Genomic DNA, 20,553 nt, shown 5'->3' with positions numbered 1-20,553 from the left:
AAGCATATTTGGGTGAGGCTTCGTTACACACATGTCACTTCCTCTCACCTTTTCGCGCCTCCTCTCTAAAACGCGAAATGATTCCTCCTCTTTTTTTTAGCTCTGCTTTTATACGTGCATTTGCGAAGGAAGGCGTTTCGGTCCACTTGCTCGCGGTATATCACGATGTTATTAATCTTGTCACGTCACTGAAAATAAACAGTACCGCGTGAGAAACATGCTAATGGAGAGGAAGACCGCCGAACAAGGAACCGAACCAAATGGGTCACTTTGGGCTGAACGCTGGTCGGGCATCCTTCAAAGTAGCACAGATAATCATACAAGCCAACTCTTCGGTGTGTAAGCGCTATACGCGTTTGCGGTACGCGCGAAGCCCGATGAATGAAATTGAGCTTTTCTTCTTTTTTCTTTTATTAAATATGAACAGCGTCGTTTTGTTACCTAAATTCCACTCATTTGTATCTCAATAGGAGCAGTGGAAACACCGGTTTGTAAACGGTCATCGCACTCAAAATTCGACTCCCCTAATGGTGGCGGCTCAATAAGTGGCCGGGCGTATATACGGCTCGAAAAGAGTTTCGCGCACCACAATCAACGAGCCAACTCTAAAAAGAAACACTTACTCATCGGTCTTCGAATGAGCTGACAGCGGTCCCGCAGTTACCCACCGAATGAACCAATCAACCACCCACGTTCATTCACGTGACCTAAGTGTTTTTCTTCTGCAAGGGCCGCGAATGCACCCCCCACGTTACTCAGGGACCGAACTCTCGGATTGGTTGCAGCATTAACAGGTCAGTGACAACGACGCAGTAGTGGGACTATAGCAAAAAAATATAATTAAACTTGGTGGAAAAAAAAAGAACGCATCATGTTGCTGTAAGCTTAGACGTCGAGACAAAAGAGGCGGAGACTTTGGGGAAAAAAGGAGGGGGTGGGGTGATTTTAGAGGAGCGTACATGTTGTAGCGGAACGTACCCCGCACTTGTGAAGCGATCCATCTTCGAAGGCGCGTTGTAAAGTCGACGACGCGACGTCGGGTGGCGTGATAAAGCGAGCGTGCCAAATGACGTCGAGGTCAAACGATGAATCGCCGCCTCCCAACCCGCAGCACAGCCGCCTGGTGAGATATTTTGGTTCGTGAGTGCCACGCTATTCCAGGATCATGTATCTTCCTGCGAGCAGCTTCCTTTTCGTTTTTTGTTTTTTATTTGTTTTGTGGGCGGAGAAACGCAACGCGTCTGAATTACGGTAATTTTCCTCGGATAGCGTGAGACGCGCGAGTCCGGGCACGGCGACCGCGAAGGGGGTGAAACAACCATTAGTGTAAAAGGGGCCCGTGTTACGAGAGAATTTTCTAAACGGCGCTAACGTTCCGAGTCGAGCAAATTGAATGCGGCACCTCGGCACGCAAGCTGCACCTCTTCCGCACGCAAACAAGCGCGCGCATTCGATCGCGCGCATCTTATTTCTTTGTTTCATCTCGCCGCTACCAGTGTTTATCCTCACTGTTCCCTTTATATAATCTAGTTTATTCGCCCCCTCCATCCCCCGTCCCATATACCTGCAGTGTGTCAGAGCGCCACGCAGATAACTCAACCAAGAGATTGTTGATTTTTGTTTCTTCCTTTTCTTTTACTTCACCCCTGAGATGCTGTCACATGCTGTCAGGATGTGTCCATCCTTGGCACCCGATCACGAAGGGAGATGTAGTGTTGGGGAGAAAGCAAAATTATGTTTACAAAGCATTTGGCAGAATTTCATTTAAAAAGAAAAAAAAAGTTCCAATATCGTTTTGCGTGATAAACGTTTCGTGCGGTGTGCATGGCGGGTAACGACAGTTTGAGAAATCTGGAGAGTCTCCTTTGCCGCTCACCACCTAAAAAAAATCAATCGCTGCAATCCAAAAAAAAAAAAAATCGACAACAGCTTTTTTTTTTTGGCATTTATTTATATTTGTTGTTCACCGAGCTCCCTCCGCACATTGCAGCTATTGACTCTTCAGGTGCTTTGTGGAAAAGCAGACGCTTCAGATTTCAGTGTAGCGAGCTGTGTGAACTATTAGCTCAGAAAGGCTATATACCATTATGGGGAATACACCAAAAACACGAGGGCAGAGCAGAGAGGCACACAAGACAGGGCACATATGCGGGTAGAAACTGAGGGAGAGGAGGAGACGACAGAGCACGGGGACGCCAGAATGCGCCGAGCTCTGACTGGAATGATTAGTTGGTAGAGGCAAAGGCAACGCGGAGCTCAAGTTGGTTTGACAAACACCACATCCGAACCTTTAAATTTATGACCCGGATAAGTGTGTTCTATCGCACTTGTTTTTAATGGCAGCATTCCAGTCGAGTCGTTATAACGAGACATAGCCAGCGACCGCTTGTTCGTGCTAAATGTGCCGCGTGCTCTCCACCTTCGGGCGTTCATGAGAGTATGCGCCTCCATAGTGCACACACACAGCACAGATTAATGGCCTTCCTCTCATCAGCCTTTCCAGTGGAAAAGAAGGTAGCTGTCATGCTCGACTGGCCACTTCTGTGCCAAGGGCTAAAAAAAAAACGTCGCCTCCTTTGCCAAGGAGATCGTATCGGCATATTGGTGCCCAATATCCATCTTCCTTCTCATTCGTCTGTAAAAGAAGGACGAGTGATTGTCGTTTGTAGTGCGCGTACCTCATGAGCCCCCTTTACGAAAAGCACTCGGAAAAATGCTTCTGCGTTTAGTTTCACGCGCGACACAAGAAGGGAAAATCACTGCAACTTGTAGAAAAGCTCGGCGACTAACGAGACCAAAGAGAAACGTCCAGAGCTAAAGTTCTACTCTGACGCAACTGAACGTGACGAGTTCGTGTAAGGCGTCACGCTCAGTCCATGGCCGTTGGATCACTGCCGTGCTCAGTGTCGAAACAGATTTCGGTTTTGGTAGGAGGTTTTGATTCGGCCTTTTGTAGCGTGAGCTATAGATAGTGGCCGAGGTTGAGCAGTTTCGCGTGACTCGCATAATGAGCCGTGCTCCATGCTGCGCAAACGCGAGGAGCAGTGACATCACACGGCGCACAGCTGGCGCGCCGCCGCCGCGCGCCACACCGCCCCCGCGCGCGCCTCGCCGGTCTGCACATTCCAGAGGAGTGACGTCATAGCCGCGGCAGACGTACTGGCGCCGCCGCGTGCCCAGCTGTGCGCCTCCGTTGCGTAGTAGCCAAGTCTGACGCTGCACTGGAGCCGCCTGATAGCGCCTTTCATTTGTGCGCATAAGCTCACGCCACGTATATCCATGGAAGCCGAGTTAAGCCACAGCACTATTTTGTTCCTCGAGCTCCCTCCCTAGATTGCTTCAATGGGCTTTTGGAATGCTCTGCGAGAAAGGGGACGCAAAGTCATTTTGTTAGACCGGATCTCCGTCCCGCATGTTCATCCGCAAAGCACGCAGGCGAAGTGGGATAGCAGACCTTGCAGAGATCGCCCTGTGCGCACTGCGTCTACTGCGTTATAGAGCGCGATCTCAACGTGCGCAGTTAATCTCCTCTGCGTAATGTCAGACGCGCGGTTGCATCCACCTCCCGATCACTCGGCAGAATTTGCCTTAATAATAAACGTAGCATGAAATAATATTTTTTTTTTACGTTTCGTTTTTAACTCAAGAGCGAAATAAAAAATCACGTGATCCGGATGTAGTATTTCACCGGAATTCCATGGCTCCAAGCTTCCACTTAACGAGGTAGAGGGCCTTAGAGTGATAAACTGGTATACCGTTCACCAGGCAAAAGTGACCCCCGATTGGCCGCCGCCATGTTGTACAGTTTTGACCACTAGACACGTGACCAGGCCCAAATCTGTGACGTAACCAGACCAAATCTCTGGCGTCAACGATAAGATGGCAGCGCCCAGTGCGTGTCGGAAGCGTTGTGCGCGTTGATCGGAGTGTGTGGATTTTATGTGCGGAATTCGATTTTTCAGGGTTTTGTGTGCTCTCCCGCGTAGGAATAACGTGAAGTACGAGGGAATGAGGCTTTTCTTTTTTATTTCATTCAGGGCAAGCCAGGTTCGGTCCCGTGCTTCTCGTGCGGGATCGGATCACTACCGACCGGTGCTGCTTCGGACATCGCTTGGACGTTCGAGTTTAATTATAATATCCGCACTCGTTAACCACGGGAGCTCCTCGATAATCGCTGTGTCTAAGGACACGTCGAATCCATCCGAAACGCGGAGTCTAAAGGTATGTAGGACGTAACCAGAACGCGGAGCTCCAACGCTACGGCGGATGTGCCCGGGCAATTTTCTTAGCTCGACGGTCAAGATTTGCATTTGAGGCACCGAGAGAAGTGTTAAAATCTCCGAACTGCTCGGTGCTGAGGTAACTACGGACCACGTCACTACGTGAACCGTAGTGACGTGAAAAAGACCGACGGCGGTCACTCCGGGCGGACGGCGGCTCCCGGCCGCCTGCCGGGTGCCTTCTGTAAAGGGGCGACAGTCGTGTAAGCAGTACTGTACCAGCTTCTCTTATAGTTATGTTGTTTTCGAGCAGCTTCCCGATCACTAAGCCCCGCAAACGCGTGCCGAATTTTCAAAAGGTGTCTGCCAACCTGGAAAACCTTGAACTCCCAGGGAATTTCGGATCACCTGGGAAAGTCAGGGAATCATTCCAAAAGTGGGCTAAATAAGGGAAGACGACTAGTGAAAACGGCATGGCGGTTGCTCGTCGGCACGGCCATGCTGAATGACATTGCCGAAATATCATCCTTCGACTCAAAAACTCAAGGTATTTGATCATAATAGTCAGGGAAAAGCTTGGAAAAGTCGGGGAATTTGAAATTAGTAGTTTGCTAGACATAATGTTTGATTTTCTTCACACTCCACGCGTTTTTACACACGACAGGCACACGCCCGTGTATCACACGGCGGCCAGGCCAAGCGGCTGCCAGCCACTTATGCAAGGTCGATAAGACGGAAGCGTGGAACGCTTTCGGACTGCTGCAAATACACCAGCAAGAGCGTCCGGCCGCAGTCCGACTGCCCGCGCTAGGACACCCGACACAGACTCCGCGTCCTGGGTACGTCTGACGTATCTTTAGATTTTGCATCCTAGGTACGTCAGACGTATCTTTAGACACAGCGCCTGATAAGGGTAGTGAATATGGTCACGTTCAATGCGCAAGTCACTTTATTACACTCGGAGAGCAGAATTCCTCTCCCGTTGCGCAGGTAGTTCCCCAGCTAGGCATTGTTACGATTCCGGACCGAGCATGCTCCCACTTCCAAGCGTCGTAGACTCCGAAGATACTGAGGGGCGTTCACTGAGAGGAGAAGACGTTTATATACAGGAATATTTACATCGTCAACTTTCAGTTTTGGTGTCTGAGAAGGGAAGACTCTTTACGAGTCCGAGCACCGGCTAATGTAGCCTCCTTGAAGTAGCGAGGGGATCCCTGTCCAAAGTCCAGCGAGGGGAAAGGGCACTTTCGTCACCACGGGACGTCTCCGCAGTCTCCCGGGACGCGGACCTCCCACGTGGTCACACCCCGGACCAAGCATCCCTCTCGTCCCGTCTCCCAGAAGATCGCGGGAACAGGCAGCTCTCCCGATCACACGCCGAGACCCAAACGTCTCCACTTGTCTACATCGTCCGTAAACACCCGGTCCGAAGGCCGAGGAAGCGGGCCCCTGTTTCTCAGCGGGGTGTCAGGGGGGTCAGCCCCCGCTGTGCCGGGTGGCCCGCTCGGTGTCGCCTGGAAGCCGCACCCCACCCACGCCGCGTCGGTCGGCATGTTCGGCGGCGCCAGAATGCCGAGCCCGAGACTCTGGTCACTCGAGGGGTGGTCGATGGGGCCGCCAGGAAGCCGAACCTGCTCTCTTGGTGGCCGATCATAACAGCTCCTCCGCCGCCGGGGAAGAGGGGTCGAAAGGGTTGCAGCCCACGTTGCATCCCGAAGAACCCGTAGTCGCTCGCCGAGTGTCTCTCGGGGACTGCAGCAGTCACATTCTCAAGGGAGCTCGTCAGTGCACCAGATGAAACAAACAACGGTCTGGCCGCACATTGCCCAAGGTCGCAGGTCCGCAAGTGCGCAGCCAACCTTGGGATCTGCCAGATTGCTATAAAACTGACACAAACTTTGTCCTTTTAAAGTAGACAACTAAAATATAAACATTGTCACTCAAGAGAACCCTGAATTAATGAATACATTTTACACAAATCGAATTTCTACAGAACACAAACATAACCCTTTGCTTATGAAGCACCCGGCTTCTAATTTTTGTTCAGGAAGTCTCTCATAACCAACGAAATGGCCAAAGTGTGTGCGCGATCACGCACAAACAGCGGAAACTGCTGAAGCCGAAAAGCAATATACAAATAATAAAATAGACTTCCCTTTGGCTCATTTAGGCTGAAAACCCTCGGCTGAGACCATCCGCATTTCCATGGAGCTGCCCCTTTTTATATCTGACTTCAAAATTGTACTGCTGGAGTGCTAAGCTCCAACGTAGCAGTCGTCCATTCTTGGAAGACATGTTGCGAAGCCATGTCAAGGGGCAGTGATCGGTCTCGATCAAAAAGTGCGACCCTGCCAAATAGCACGGCAGCTTCTGGGTTGCCCAGACCAAGCAAGCGCACTCCTTTTCGGATACACTGTAGGCCTGTTCCCGGGTAGTTAACTTTCGGCTGATAAATACTACCGGGTGCTCATTGCCACCCTCGTCCACCTGGCTCAACACTGCACCAAGGCCACGGTCGCTAGCGTCGCACTGGACAACGAACGGCCGGGCGTAATCAGGCGCACGCAAAACAGGTTGAGAAGTGAGGGCCGCCTTAAGAGTGCGAAACGACCTTTCCTTCGGTTCATCCCAAACCAGTTTAACTGGTTCACCTTTTCGCAAGCTATATATCGGTTAGCGCACTAGCAATCTCAGAGTAGTTCCGAATGTAGTGTTGGTAGTATCCCGTGAGCCCGAGAAATGAGCGAACGTCCGTCTTCGTGACCGGCCTAGGGTACTCCGATATCGCTGCGAGGTTTACCTCCAATGGGCGCCTACATCCTCGGCCGAGCGTGTGCCCGAGGTAATCTACTTCTGCCTTCCCGAATTGGCACTTTTCCGCTCTCACCGTCAGCCCCGCGTGCCGCAAGCGCGTCAACACCTCTCTTATATGGTTGAGATGCTCTTCCCAACTGTCCGAGAAAATGGCAATGTCATCCAAGTAGGGTAACGCGAAGTGATCCACTCCACGCAACACGCGATCCATTAAGCGAGAAAAACAAAAGGGCGCGTTCTTCAAGCCAAAACTGAGAACTAGCGGGCGAAAAGTACCCAGCGGAGAAATAAATGCGGAGTATTGGCTCGCCTGTTCTGTCATTGGGACTCGCCCATATCCGCGAGTCGAGTCAAGCGTGGACACATACTCCGCACGACTCACTGTCTCAACCCTTTCCTCGAGGTTAGGAATAGGGTAGGCCTGATCACGGGTAACTGCATTACGTCTCCGGTAGTCGAGGCAAGGCCTCGGGTCCTTGCCCGGAACTTCCACCAGAATCAAAGGTGAAGTGTACTCGCTTTCTGTGGGCACGATGACACCCAACTCTAACATGCGATTAATCTCGAAGGTTAAGATCTCCTTCTGCCTTGGCGACACTCGATAAGGCCTGGAACGGATCGGTTCGTCTGAAGTCAACTCAATATCGTGCTCAACTAGGCTAGTTCGGCCCGGTCGGTCAGCGAAGCTCTCATGAAACTCCTGCAGAAGCGCCTCGAGGTCTTGTCTTTGTTGTGGACTTAGTTCCGAGTCAGCCCTGATTCGCACAAGGGCGTTCTCCAGTGACCCATTGCCCTGATTGTTTGTCGGAAAAACGAACTCGACATTAGCTTCCTCGGGTGCATTTAACGTGAGATGAACCACGGCCTGGCGTTCGTGATACGGCTTCATTAAGTTGGAATGATAAATTCGCACCTCCTTGCGCTTCCCCTGCATTTTAAGAGCGTAGTTGGTGTCAGACAACTTCTCGAGAACCTCTGCAGGCCCCTCCCACTGAACATCCAATTTGTTTTTCTTCGAGGCTGCCAGCAGCATTACCTTGTCCCCTGCCGAAAACGTGCGCTGACGGGCCGTCCGGTCATAGTACAACTTAGCTCGGGTCTGAGCTGCCTGCATACTTCTCTCCACAAGTCCCCTCCAGCACTGAAGCCGTTCAAGCAAGCCCAAGACGTACTCGACAACAGTCGGATCCTCGCCGCGCCCTTCCCAAGCCTCTCGCAACATTCGAAGTGGGGATCTCAGGGACCTCCCGTACACAAGCTCGGCAGGGCTGAACCCAGTGGTTTCGTGCGGCACGGAGCGCGAAGCAAACATAGTTGCGGGCAGGCAAGCTTCCCAATCTCTGCTATGCTCGTAGCACAAAGCCCGCAGCAATCGCTTTAGGACTGAGTGCCACGCCTCGACGCTGTTGCTCGGTGGGTGACGAACGGAGGTGTGTACGATACGAATGCCGCACTTCTGAAGGAACCTCGTGGTCAAGGCGCTGGTAAAAACACTTCCCTGATCACTCCGCAACTCAGCAGGGAATCCAACGCGGGAAAACACTGACAACAATCCGCCCACGATTCCAACGGAGTTCAATTCCTTCAATGGCACCGCTTCAGGAAATTTTGTCGCCGGACAAATCATTGTCAGGATATACCGATACCCAGACTGGGTCACCGGGAGCGGTCCCACAACGTCCACAACCAGGCGGCGGAAGGGCTCACTTATCAGCGGCACCAGCTTCATAGGGGCCTTCCTTTGATCCCCATTCTTTCCAACTCTCTGACACGTGTCGCAGGTCCGCACGAATCGCTCGACAAACTTGAAACAGCCGGGCCAGTAAAACTCGCGCAAAAGCCTGTCCTTTGTCTTCTTGATGCCCAGATGGCACGACCACCCGCCTCCGTGAGTCAAAGAAAGCAGTTCGTCCCGGTACTTGCTCGGCACTACCAGCTGATCAAAGTGCACCCCCCTTGAGTCTCTGTACCGCCGATACAGGACTCCCGCGCGACACTGAAATGTTACATTTCTCTTAGAATGGCCCTCTTTAATATGATTGTTCAAAATCTTAAGCGATGGGTCATGTGCCTGTTCCGCCAACAGCGTTTCTACATCCACGTTCAGCAGGCCTGAAAGACCAGAGGAGTGCGGCGGAACCAGAGATGTCATTGATTCAAGCGTTTCATTTGGACAATTAGGCATAGTCTCTTCTGCCTCGCCAACGGCACACAGATCTAACTGCGGCTCCGGCGCAGCCGGCTCCCCCATGTCCTGCGCCCCAACTGTGCCTGTATCTTTTGAATCGTTACAAACACCTCCGTCCGTGCACGTCTTTTGCGCTGCGAGTTCACGAACCTTGGACCGGGTAAGTGCATGGACGGTTCCCTCGCAAAATTTCAAACCCTTGTCTCTCAGCATTCGATCTGACCGGTTGGAAAACAAATAGGGATACCTCTTGGAAAGGTTTTGCGACACCGCTGCCTCTGTGCACAACATCCCGAACGGCCCCTCTACCTTGACACGCGCGATGGGCAGGCAGACACTGCTCTCCTCCACGACCTGCCTAATCCAGGCGCACTCTCCAGTGAAATCATTCTCTCCGACGTACTGAGGTCTAATGATATCCATCGTCGCCGCAGAATCTCTGAGAACTCTGCATGCTTTTCCATTAACAAGCAAGTCATGGAGGTAGGGCTCGAGAAAGCGCGCGTTCTCGTCATCGTCATCAACGAAGGAAAAAACCACCTTCGGTTTTCGGCAACCCGCACTGATATGTCCGGGCTCCTTGCTTCGAACGCCTTCTTTTTCCTAAAATCTGTCCTTCCTTCGCTCTCTTTCTTATCGGACATCTCCCCACTTTTCTCACTCTTTTGTCCTTGCGACCCGGCATTTTCTTTTCCGTGCGCACCAACTTTCTTGGAAGGCTCCCCGCCTGCGTTTGCCCCGAGACGAACGCGGCTTCTCTCAGCATCGCGCCTTAAAGCAAATTCTTCTGCCAGATCGGCGGCTCGCTCCAACGTTTTAACCCCCGGTCTGTCCTGCACCCACAGGCGGGGTTTCCTACGTCAAACAGTTATAAAACTTTTCGAGACCGATACACTCGACCACCTTGTCGTGGTCTCCCAAAGCTTCCTCTCCTTTCAGCCACTACGAGATTGGATTTTAGGTTGTAAGCGAATTCGGAGAAGGACTCATCCGACTTCTTTCTCTCAGTGCGAAATCGGCGACGGAAGGCGTCGGCGGAAAGGCGGTACTTCTTCAGGAGAGCCGATTTGACCTTGTCATAATCGTCTGCCTCCGCTCTCTCCAGCCGAGCCACCACGCCGGCGGCCTCGCACGACAGAACTGTCAAGAGCCATTGCGGCCATGTGTCGCGCGAATAGTCCATCTTCTCACATGCTCTTTCGAAATTTACAAAAAACAAGCCAATATCTTCCTTAATTTTAAAGGGCTGTAGGAGGTCTTTCATTTTCAGCCGCGGTGTAGCCTGACCAACCCCAGAACTCGGTGTCTCTCGGCCTGCACGCTCTGCCTCCACCTGGGCTATCTGAAGCTCTAACTTTTTCCGTTCCAGCTTCCTTTCTTCTGACTCCCTGCGATAAAGACGCTCCTTCTCTTTTTCCATGAGCTCTCTTTCCTCCGATTCTCTGCAATAAAGACGCTCTCTCTCTCTCTTTCTGCGATCTCCCTTTCTTGTCTTTCCTCCTCTTTCTTAATCCTTTCCTCGATTAGCTCCCAGCACTCCTGAAGCTCCACGTCGTCGGCACCACTCGCCCGAATAGCCTCGATTATGAGAGGTTTTCTCTGCACTCCCCCCAAATCGAGCCCCAATTCTTTACTCAAAAGAATCAGATCTGGTCTGCGCAACTTGTTCAAATCCATGGTTGTTCTCGAGTGACAATCTTTCACCTTACTCTCTGCCGGGGAATACCCAAATAAAGCCAACTACCCCGGCAGCTATATCACCAAGTTTAAGCAAACTTCACCATCTACTCAAACCTGGCAGATCCCAAGAGAAAGCTGAAAACTCACCAACACAGCAACCAGGACTCTGCACAGACCATCCCACCGCTGCCATCCAGTTGTTACGATTCCGGGCCGAGCATGCTCCCACTTCCAAGCGTCGTAGACTCCGAAGATACTGAGGAGCGTTCACTGAGAGGAGAAGACGTTTATATACAGGAATATTTACATCGTCAACTTTCAGTTTTGGTGTCTGAGAAGGGAAGACTCTTTACGAGTCCGAGCATCGGCTAATGTAGCCTCCTTGAAGTGGCGAGGGGGTCCCTGTCCAAGGTCCAGCGAGGGGAAAGGGCACTTTCGTCACCACGGGACGTCTCTGCAGTCTCCCGGGACGCGGACCTCCCACGTGGTCACACCCCGGACCAAGCATCCCTCTCGTCCCGTCTCCCAGAAGATCGCGGGAACAGGCAGCTCTCCCAATCACACGCCGAGACCCAAACGTCTCCACTTGTCTACATCGTCCGTAAACACCCGGTCCGAAGGCCGAGGAAGCGGGCCCCCGTTTCTCAGCGGGGTGTCAGGGGGGTCAGCTCCCGCTGTGCCGGGTGGCCCGCTCGGTGTCGCCTGGAAGCCGCACCCCACCCACGCAGCGTCGGTCGGCAGGTTCGGCGGCGCCAGTATGCCGAGCCCGAGACTCTGGTCACTCGAGGGGTGGTCGATGGCGCCGCCAGGAAGCCGAACCTGCTCTCTTGGTGGCCGATCATAACTGCATCCACTTGAATACTATGTTTCACTCTTCCATAAAGAAAGCTTTGCGGGACCCATCCGCCCTTGTGCACCCACTCACAGGCCGTGTCGCCTTTGCTTACGTAACTCCCGCAGGTCCAGCGAGTTGCCGAGCCGCTGAAGCCCCGGCGTCGCTCGGTCCAAACGAGAAGAGCCTCACGTTGGTCGTCTGGCAGCACACTGGAGGGACGCAAAGCTCGCAGCCTCCTTGGTGCATGCAAGACGAGGCTGAGCAGACCTCCAAGCTCTTCTGACACACATGTGAACTCCTATGAGACAGGTGTCGCACCCCGATTCCTAGAGATCTGGTCTCACTGGCGGTCTTGTTGGTCCTCGGGGTTCGTCGAGGAGTGCCAGAAAGCAGAATTTCATCCTTGTTGCGCAGGTAGTTCCCCAGCTAGTCACTTCCTTGAAGACGACGTCGCACTCTCTCTGGAAGCAAGCTTCGGGATGCTCTTGTGCCCCCCATCGCAGGTCGTGTCACCTTTGCTCACGTAACTCCCGCAGGTGGCAGGGCAGCGAGTTCACACATGAGCCCTATTCGTCTCCCAATTGAGGGTCATATGAGCTCTATAAACCAACCTTGCCATGTTGCTTGTCCATCTCTGGCTCCATTCTTGGCACTCTTTGCTCGTTAAAGGGAAGATGGGGCACTTCTGCATTTGAGAAAAAAACACTTGAATTGCATTCATTTAGCCTTTAGAATAACAGATATCCCAATTATATTTCAATGCAACGCGCCGGAGAGCCATACGAGCAGTTTCAAAATAGGGCTGAAGCCCCACCTCCCTAGCCTTGGGCAGCCAAAAGATCCGTCGATGACGTCACGGACAGCGACTGTGTTTAGCCTTTTCTCGCGTTTAACAATACTTGCGCAAAAAATGGTTTGGGTATTCGGGGTCACGGGGTAAAAATACACTAGAATTCACTTCTAACTCATTTTTTCCAAGAAGCTCCGTAGCTTCCCTTTAAGTCATTGTATCTATTGATTATGTTACATGGAGCCTGCAGAGCTGTTTTGGGTGCAGTTTTCACGACAGAGCTGACACTTGAGTGAAATTGCCTTGGTGCTGCAGTGGATCCGTGACCCTTATCAATGCACGCGAAAGATTACCAACTTCGTCAAGAACTGTCAGATAGTGCGACCTCTTTCTGCGGCACTCTGCTGACGGCACATGTGGTGGATTCGCAGCTTAAAGAAGTATTCCAGCATTGTCTTGACCATAATTGCGCAGTGGGACTGGTTGTCGATTGTGTGTGCCAGGAAGAGGTGGTCAAAGCTCGTATACAGCAGGGTCATGAAGATGATGGCCATTGCCTCTGCCTGCAGTCTTTGTAGCCAGTTTCGACCTCCTTTGGCCGCCCTTTCAAAGTGCCTGCGAAGCACCTTCTCCGCTATTTTGCACAAGCCCCGGATGCCCTCTGAGGGGCTGTGGAGCCCACCAGCATCCTTGATCAATATAAGGTCGCATTCGGCTCTTGTAAGAAGTGCGATCTTACGAGAAATGTCTCGGTGCCGTCGACCTGGCAGTTGCCGCAAGTTGAAGGCAGGACGTTGGCGAGCAAGCACTTTCTGTATGCGGACCGAAACTCTAGCGCTGTGGGGTTTTTCTTGTTACCCGTCCTGTTGCGTACAGTGGCAAAAAACAGCTCAAGGTGGTCCTGACTGAGCTTTCGCATCAACAGGCACCTGAGCGGCGGACTGGGGCTCCAGACCAGGTCTTCTGCCAGACCTTTGATGGAATCAAGGACAAGTAGGAAACTGAGGACTGGAGTTTTCCTTGCTCCTTGGCTGAACGGCTTGCCCGTTACGTTTTTCAGGGCTCGAAGGTAGCGTGAAGCTTGATCAATCCTTTCCATAATGGTGACTTGGTTGCTGGCACGGATGGGACCTTCATTCAGGCCTTCATTGCAATGAAGGCCTGAAGGCCGAGCATTACGAAATGCCGAGAAGCTGCCCGGCGGAGCTGCCCGGCGGGCGATTTTTCTACAGGTTAGATGCTAACGCGAATTTCCACCAGGTCCCCCTGGAGGAAGAAACGTCGCACGTCTGCACAGTCAGCGCTACATTTGGACGATATTGTTTCAAACGTCTTCCGTTCGGCATTTCGTCTGCACCGGAGGTCTTTCGGAAGACAATGTCACAGATCTTCAATGGCCTACCGGGCGTTCGAGTTTACATTGACAATGTCCTCATGTAAGGTGTCACGCGTGAGGAGCACGATGCACGACTCCCAAGAGCTCTGCAAGCGGCGCAAAGCGAAAGCCTGACATTAAATGCAAAAAAAATGCATCTTCTGCGTCACAGAAGTCACCTTTTTGTTGCTTCATGCGGAATTGTGACAAGGGTCTATTAAAAGAAGTACATAAACCAAACAACAATAAAAAAACGACAAGAGGAACGGAGGCATAAATGATCGCAAAAATAACAACGTCATTATTCTCATAATCAACGAGAACTACACCAACAACCGCACTGGGAAATAACTATATACAACAACAACATAATCATCATCTTCGTCAAGCTCATCGCATTCATCGTCCTACTTTTTACCCTGACCTCGGTCACCAAAAGGAAGAAACAGCAACACGTAGAACAGCAGCAGCAGCAGCGGCAATGAAAACGCACACATCAGCAACTGCGCCAGCAAAACTATATACACCGTTTCACCTATTCGCGTTTCCAGCTCATTCCTCGCCCTGGCGGCGGAAACGAGAAGCACTCTAGTTAGGGTCACCCGGTTCTCCTGCTCAGCAGGCACGGCGGAACTGCTAGCGATTCCGGCTCGCGAAATGCCATTTTTGAACGCAAACAGCGCTCTTCACTGTCTCAATGTAGTGCTACAGGCGGTATGGGATGGCACACTTTTTAGTACTGCGTATGGGAGCAGGCGCAAACGTTTTGTGTTTGCGTTAGGGTTGCGCTCTAGACATGCGCCTCGTCGCCGTGACCCAATACAAGACTGCAATTTCAGGCTCCGCGCACGTGCAGTGTGACACACGCAAGGCGAACGGAAACACACAGTGCTTGCGTTCGCTCGTGTACGCAGTACAAAAACTCACAACTGTTTCATCGGTTTCCAATGCCATAGAATGTGCTATAGTGAGCAAAGGTGATAGCGGCGGGCAGGCGTTCTTTCAAAGCTGAGATTGGCAAAACGACGGCGCGAGAAATCGAAAAAAAAAAAAAAAACTAAATGTTCTGGGAAGTTTCTTAATTAAAAAAAATGAACGGAATCCGTTTTTGCTGTTTTTATTTGGGGGGGGGGGGGGGGGGGGTTCTGGTCCGTAAGGATTGGCGGCGATTTCGGAAAATATGCCGCTTGTCCAAATTCGTAATTTTGATAGCACCATATGCTTTCCTCGCAATTAATTTAATTGTACATGGATTTCTCAAATTAACTAGAATGTTTTTATTGTTTTAGACCGCTTTTATTTTACGACTTGTTAAATAAAACTGCCACTCAAAAGTGTGCAAATTATAATCACTGGTGCAGTGATGATGATTTTCACACTTTTGATTACCATACTTGTTCGGGCGTTTGACATTATATAATAAGCAACCAATTCTATTGGTGCTTGAAAAACTACGTAATAAGATATCTTAATTATTAATACAAATTACGGTAATGTAGGCTCCCAAAAAACGCCACGATCACAACAATACGCCATTTAACCATAATTGTCTTTCGAGAAAGGTATAATTTTTTGTTTTTCTTTTTAGCATTTGGAAAACCCTAATATCGTTATCAAGATAGACAAACAGTTAAACACTGGAAGTAATATAAAATCCTAGACGCCACGCGTTCTTTTAAAACACACACACACATTTCTGCTGTCTGACTCTGATTCCGTCTTTCAGTTTTGTAGTGAAAGCAGCGTTTCTTAATTAACACGTTTTGTGAACATACCCTGAAGCCATCTCCTGTGGCGATATTTTGTAAAGTTTAGATTGATTGTGTTATTTTTTTGCTAGGAATATAGTTAAAGCAATTAATTATTTAAATACCCAAAAACCCATTGAAATGCTTGCAAGTCATAATTTTACATGACAATTATTTCAGCAAGGAAAGGCAGCAAGGACACACAAATATCATCACTGACTTTTTTAAAGAAATACAATATTCTATGTTACCTCGAAGGTGTATGAGTGACTCCGTCTTTAAAGGGACAGTGAACTCTTCAAAATATATGGAAGTGCCTGGATCGCACACGTATGTCACCAAAATAAAGTTTCCGCAAACAATAATCACACTGTGAGACACATCTCCAGGTATGAAATAATTCGAAATGAACGCCTGTAGTAATAAATTAAATCCAAAATAGAGGTTAGTTTCGGTTTTGTTCGAGAATTAAAACGTGTCTCCTGGCGTAAATATTACACTAAACACCTTTTTGTTTACAAGACAAACGCTCATAACACCCCGACTTCCTCGTGAAAGCGGGAATAATTTGCGTCGCGCACTGAAGCCACCACACCAGACAAGCTAACCGACTGGTATACCGGCACGCATCTCAAACCCTCACAGTAGCTGCCATATCGAAAAAAAGGAGTGTCGCAACCTATAGTGAATGTGAGGCGCGAATACGATAAACCGCAGCTGACGTCACAATGCATCCCAGCCAATCCAGCCCCGTGCGCGTATCACGTGGTCATGCCCCCATCCGTCTCTAGGCACCCCTGGCGAAAATCACGTGAATACTCAAACGGCACTGGATTGACTCGGACGGCTCGGAACGTCCGCTGCGTATACAATCATCAGATGAAACGAAGCATAGAAAAATACCGACGGCGTCACCGATGCGGCCAGCAGCAACAAAACCCGATATTAAGACCTGCTCGCTTTCGTCTTCCAATACCCGTAAGATTTCTGTACGCCCTTTTAAGGAGTACACGCGGACAATAAAGATGACGCTCCTCCGAATTACTCTTCTGTTGTTGAGCCGGTCGACGTTCGACACCGTGTAATGACCGTTATTTCATGATGGCGTTAGCGTCGTAATAATGCAGTGCCCGTTTCGGGTCCCCTAATACACCCAGCTAAGACGAAATGAGTTCCGCTCACTCAACGTGTAAGTTGAACTGCCCACAGTGCAGCGATTTATTCTACAGCTTCCTTAGCGTTTGGCACCCTCGCCACCAATGATGGCGGCACTCTCTCCGGTCGCTGCCACAGGAACTCAACTCAATCGTACATTCACATGCACGCTGCACGGGCTTGTACCGATACGGGGCATCAGTCGGGTGCCATGGTTGCGATTGCCTACACTCTAAGAAAAAACGGGTGTAGTCGGGTGTATCAGCAGCACATGCACCCCCTTCCTGAAAGATGCACCTTCAGTTGCCCAGCCAGTGTATTTGTGCACCGACAATGAGCATCCTCCTCTCCCTTAAAAACCTCTAGGTGTATCAGTGCACCGCCACGCCAGCCACGCGCCCCGACCAGCGTGTGCTTGGATGCCCTCTTGGAGGTCACTTTTGGGTTGGTCAGTTTCTTAGGAAGTATGGAACTGTTTTGTTCACTCGGTATTGACAGTAGAGTAGACGCTATGCTTGTTTTAGGCCAATCGGGTCTCCGGGTAGGATCACGTGACTACAGTGTCCAAGCTAGAGATAAGGCAGAGCACGGCACCTGCCTCAAGGCCAAGGCCACGGGTAGCATCCACTGCACTATTAACTTTGGGTCGAACTTTCAAAAAAAGGATATAGGGGACAAATCCTCTAGCTGCGTTCATTGTTGGGATAACCCTGAAGATAAGCCTTCGCGAGGGCGACCAATTTTGTCCTTGAAGGAGCTGCTATTTTCGTATACCCCTCTCTTTTCTTTCTCTCCCTAAGCTGAAAGCGTGGAAGAGGCTACGCAGTCGTCGGACCGATGAACCGGAGGCTTTTTTTATGCCTTGAGTCCGCTGTCTGGGCGCGGGTAATGGCAAGAGCGTGATCATGTGGCAAGAAGAAGAAGAAGAATACAACTTTATTGTCCCAGCACTGTCAGTGGGGTGACGGGTGCAGCCGTCTCATCCACCGCAGTCCTAGAAGACGGCCGAGATCTCCTGGACCTCGGCGGCTTCTTCGGCTAGCCGGGTGGCCCAGACCTGATCTTGTGGGTCTGAGCTGAGTAGTAGGGCCTCCCAATGCTCGCGGTCTTGGATTTTGCGGCCATCAAAGGTCGGTGCCGCCTGAGAGCATGCCCATAAGATATGTGGCAGATCCGCCTTATTCTTACAGAATTTACACGTATTTTTAAACTGTCCCGGGTAGAACCGGCTACATGCCACTGGGTTCGGGTACATGTTGGTTTGGAGAAGGCGCCAGGCCACTGCCTGCTTCTTAGTTAGTTCAGGTTGAGCCGGTGGGTACCGGGCCCGTCCCAGTCGATAGTGATTCGTAATTTCTTGATAGGTAAACATGCGGTCTCCTCGCGTTCCCGGTTGGGCGGGCTCACTGGCTCGGCGTGTAAGACCTCGAGCTACTGTGTGAGCCGCCTCGTTGCCTGGAAGCGAGGAGTGCGCGGGTGCCCAAATAATTTGGATCGTCCCGCGTTGCCGCTGTTGGTGATGGTCACCGTACGTTCTTAAAATTTTGAGCGCCTCTGACGAGACGCGCCCCTTCGCGAAATTTTGGATGGCGATCTTCGAGTCGCTTATAATAATTTTAGCTTTAGTGGAGGCCACCGCTAGTGCGATGGCCGCCTCCTCCGCTGTCTCGGGGTTGTCCGTCGCCACGGTCCCGCTTACGAGGGGCTCCCCGTCCGCGCCTACCGCTACGACGGACATGCCCTTGAAATTTCGATATTCTGCGGCATCTACATAAACAACGTCCTCGGCGTCTTGGTATATTCGTTCCATGTTGCGAGCCCTTGCCTCCCGTCTCTCCTTATGGTATTCCGGGTGCATGTTCTTGGGCAGCGGAGGGATTTTGAGGTCCCTCCTGATACTCCTTGGTATGTCTCCCTTAGCTCCGTTTTGTGATTCATAGTGGATGTCAAGTTTCTTCAGAATGCGCCGCCCCGTGGGGCTCTGCGTTAGTCTGTCATATTGTGCAATGGTGTGCGCTTCTACGAGTTCATCTAAAGTGTTATGTAGCCCTAACTCTAAGAGCTTGTTGTTGGGTGTTGTGATGGGGACGCCAATTGCTTGCTTGTAAGCCCTTCGTATCAGTCCTTCCATCTTGCGCTTTTCAGCGACCCCGAATACTAGATACGGCGCCACATAGACGACTCGGCTAATGATGAAGGCCTGCACTAAGCGAATTAGGCCGGCCTCCCTCATGCCGTAACGCCTATTGGCAATTCTTTTGATCAGCCTAATTGTTTGTTGTGTGCTATTTTCCAGCGCCTCTAGTGTTTCGTTGTTTCTGCCCTCCGCATGCACCCGGAGTCCTAGCACCTTGATTTGATCCACGATGGGGATCGCATCCCCGTTCGCTTTTATAGTAATGCTTGGTGCCCCTCCGTACTGTTTTCTAGTGGTGGGATACACCAACAGGAGCTCTGATTTCTGCGGCAAGCAACTGAGCCCCCTTTCCGTCGCGTAGTGATCGACTGCCTCCGCTGCTCGCTGTAGCGTTTCTTCTATTTGAGCCTCACTGCCGCTTGTCACCCATAGGGTAACATCGTCAGCGTAGAGACTGTGGTTGAGGCCCTTGATCTTATCTAGGATTTTCGGCAAGCCGATCATTGCTACGTTGAACAGAAAGGGAGACAGGACCGAACCCTGTGGTGTACCCCTGCTGCCTAGCTCTATTTCTTCGGATTTTATGTCTCCTATCGAGAGTTTGGCCGTGCGGTTCGAGAGAAAGCCCCGAACGTAGGTGTAGGCTTTGCGGCCTACCCCCAGGTCCCGAAGGTTCTCCAGAACCGCCTTGTGTGTAACGTTGTCGAAGGCCTTGGTGAGGTCCAAGCCCAGGATGGCTTTCAGCCCTGCTGTCCTGCCCCGGGCGTCGAGTATTTGGTGTTTGATTTGGAGCATTACGTCCTGCGTCGAGAGATGCGGTCTGAACCCAATCATTGTGTGTGGATACAGTCCCCGGTCTTCCATGTGGTTGTTTAGTCTCGTGAGAACGACGTGCTCCATCAGTTTCCCCACGCAGGAAGTCAGGGAAATGGGCCGGAGGTTCTCGATCTGTAGTTTCTTGCCGGGTTTGGGGATCATGACCACTTGCGCAGTCTTCCACTGCTGCGGTATTTCACCCCGCTCCCAGCAATCGTTCATGTATCTCGTAATTGCTTCAATCGACTCGTCGTTCAGGTTTCTGAGTGTCTTGTTGGTGATGCCATCTGGGCCCGGCGCTGACTTTGTGCGTAGTCGGAGTATCTCAGCCCTCACCTCGGCCTCCGTGATCTCCTCGTCTAGCGTGGGGTTGTCTTTACCCGTGTAGTCTTCTTGAGTTTCCCTCGTTGTAGTGCCTATGTACCTGTTCTGCATCTCGTGTAAGAGTTCCTCGTCTGTACCGTTGTACGTGTGCGTGATCTTGTTGAGATTCTGCCTCTGTAACGTCTTGCTACTGTCGGGGTCTAAGAGACAGCGAAGTAGGTTCCACGCCTTACGCAGCCCGAGTTGGCCCTCCATGCTGCTGCATGTGGACTCCCATTGTTGACGGGCCAGGCGGTTGGCGTGGTCCTCGATGTCTCTGTCGAACCTTGCTATTCTCCTCCGCAGGTTTCGATTCAGCCTCTGGCCTCTCCACTTTTCCTGTAGGCTGTCACGAGCCTCCCACAGATGGAGGAGTTTGCTGTCGGCTGTTTCTAGTCCAGCTTCCTCAGGGATCTCTTTCGTGGCCTGTTT

The sequence above is a fragment of the Ixodes scapularis genome, unplaced genomic scaffold, assembly GCF_016920785.2.
Source record: "Ixodes scapularis isolate PalLabHiFi unplaced genomic scaffold, ASM1692078v2 PGA_scaffold2__306_contigs__length_199485367, whole genome shotgun sequence".
Lineage (NCBI taxonomy): Eukaryota > Metazoa > Arthropoda > Arachnida > Ixodida > Ixodidae > Ixodes > Ixodes scapularis.
Note: the sequence above shows the minus strand (reverse complement) of the source record.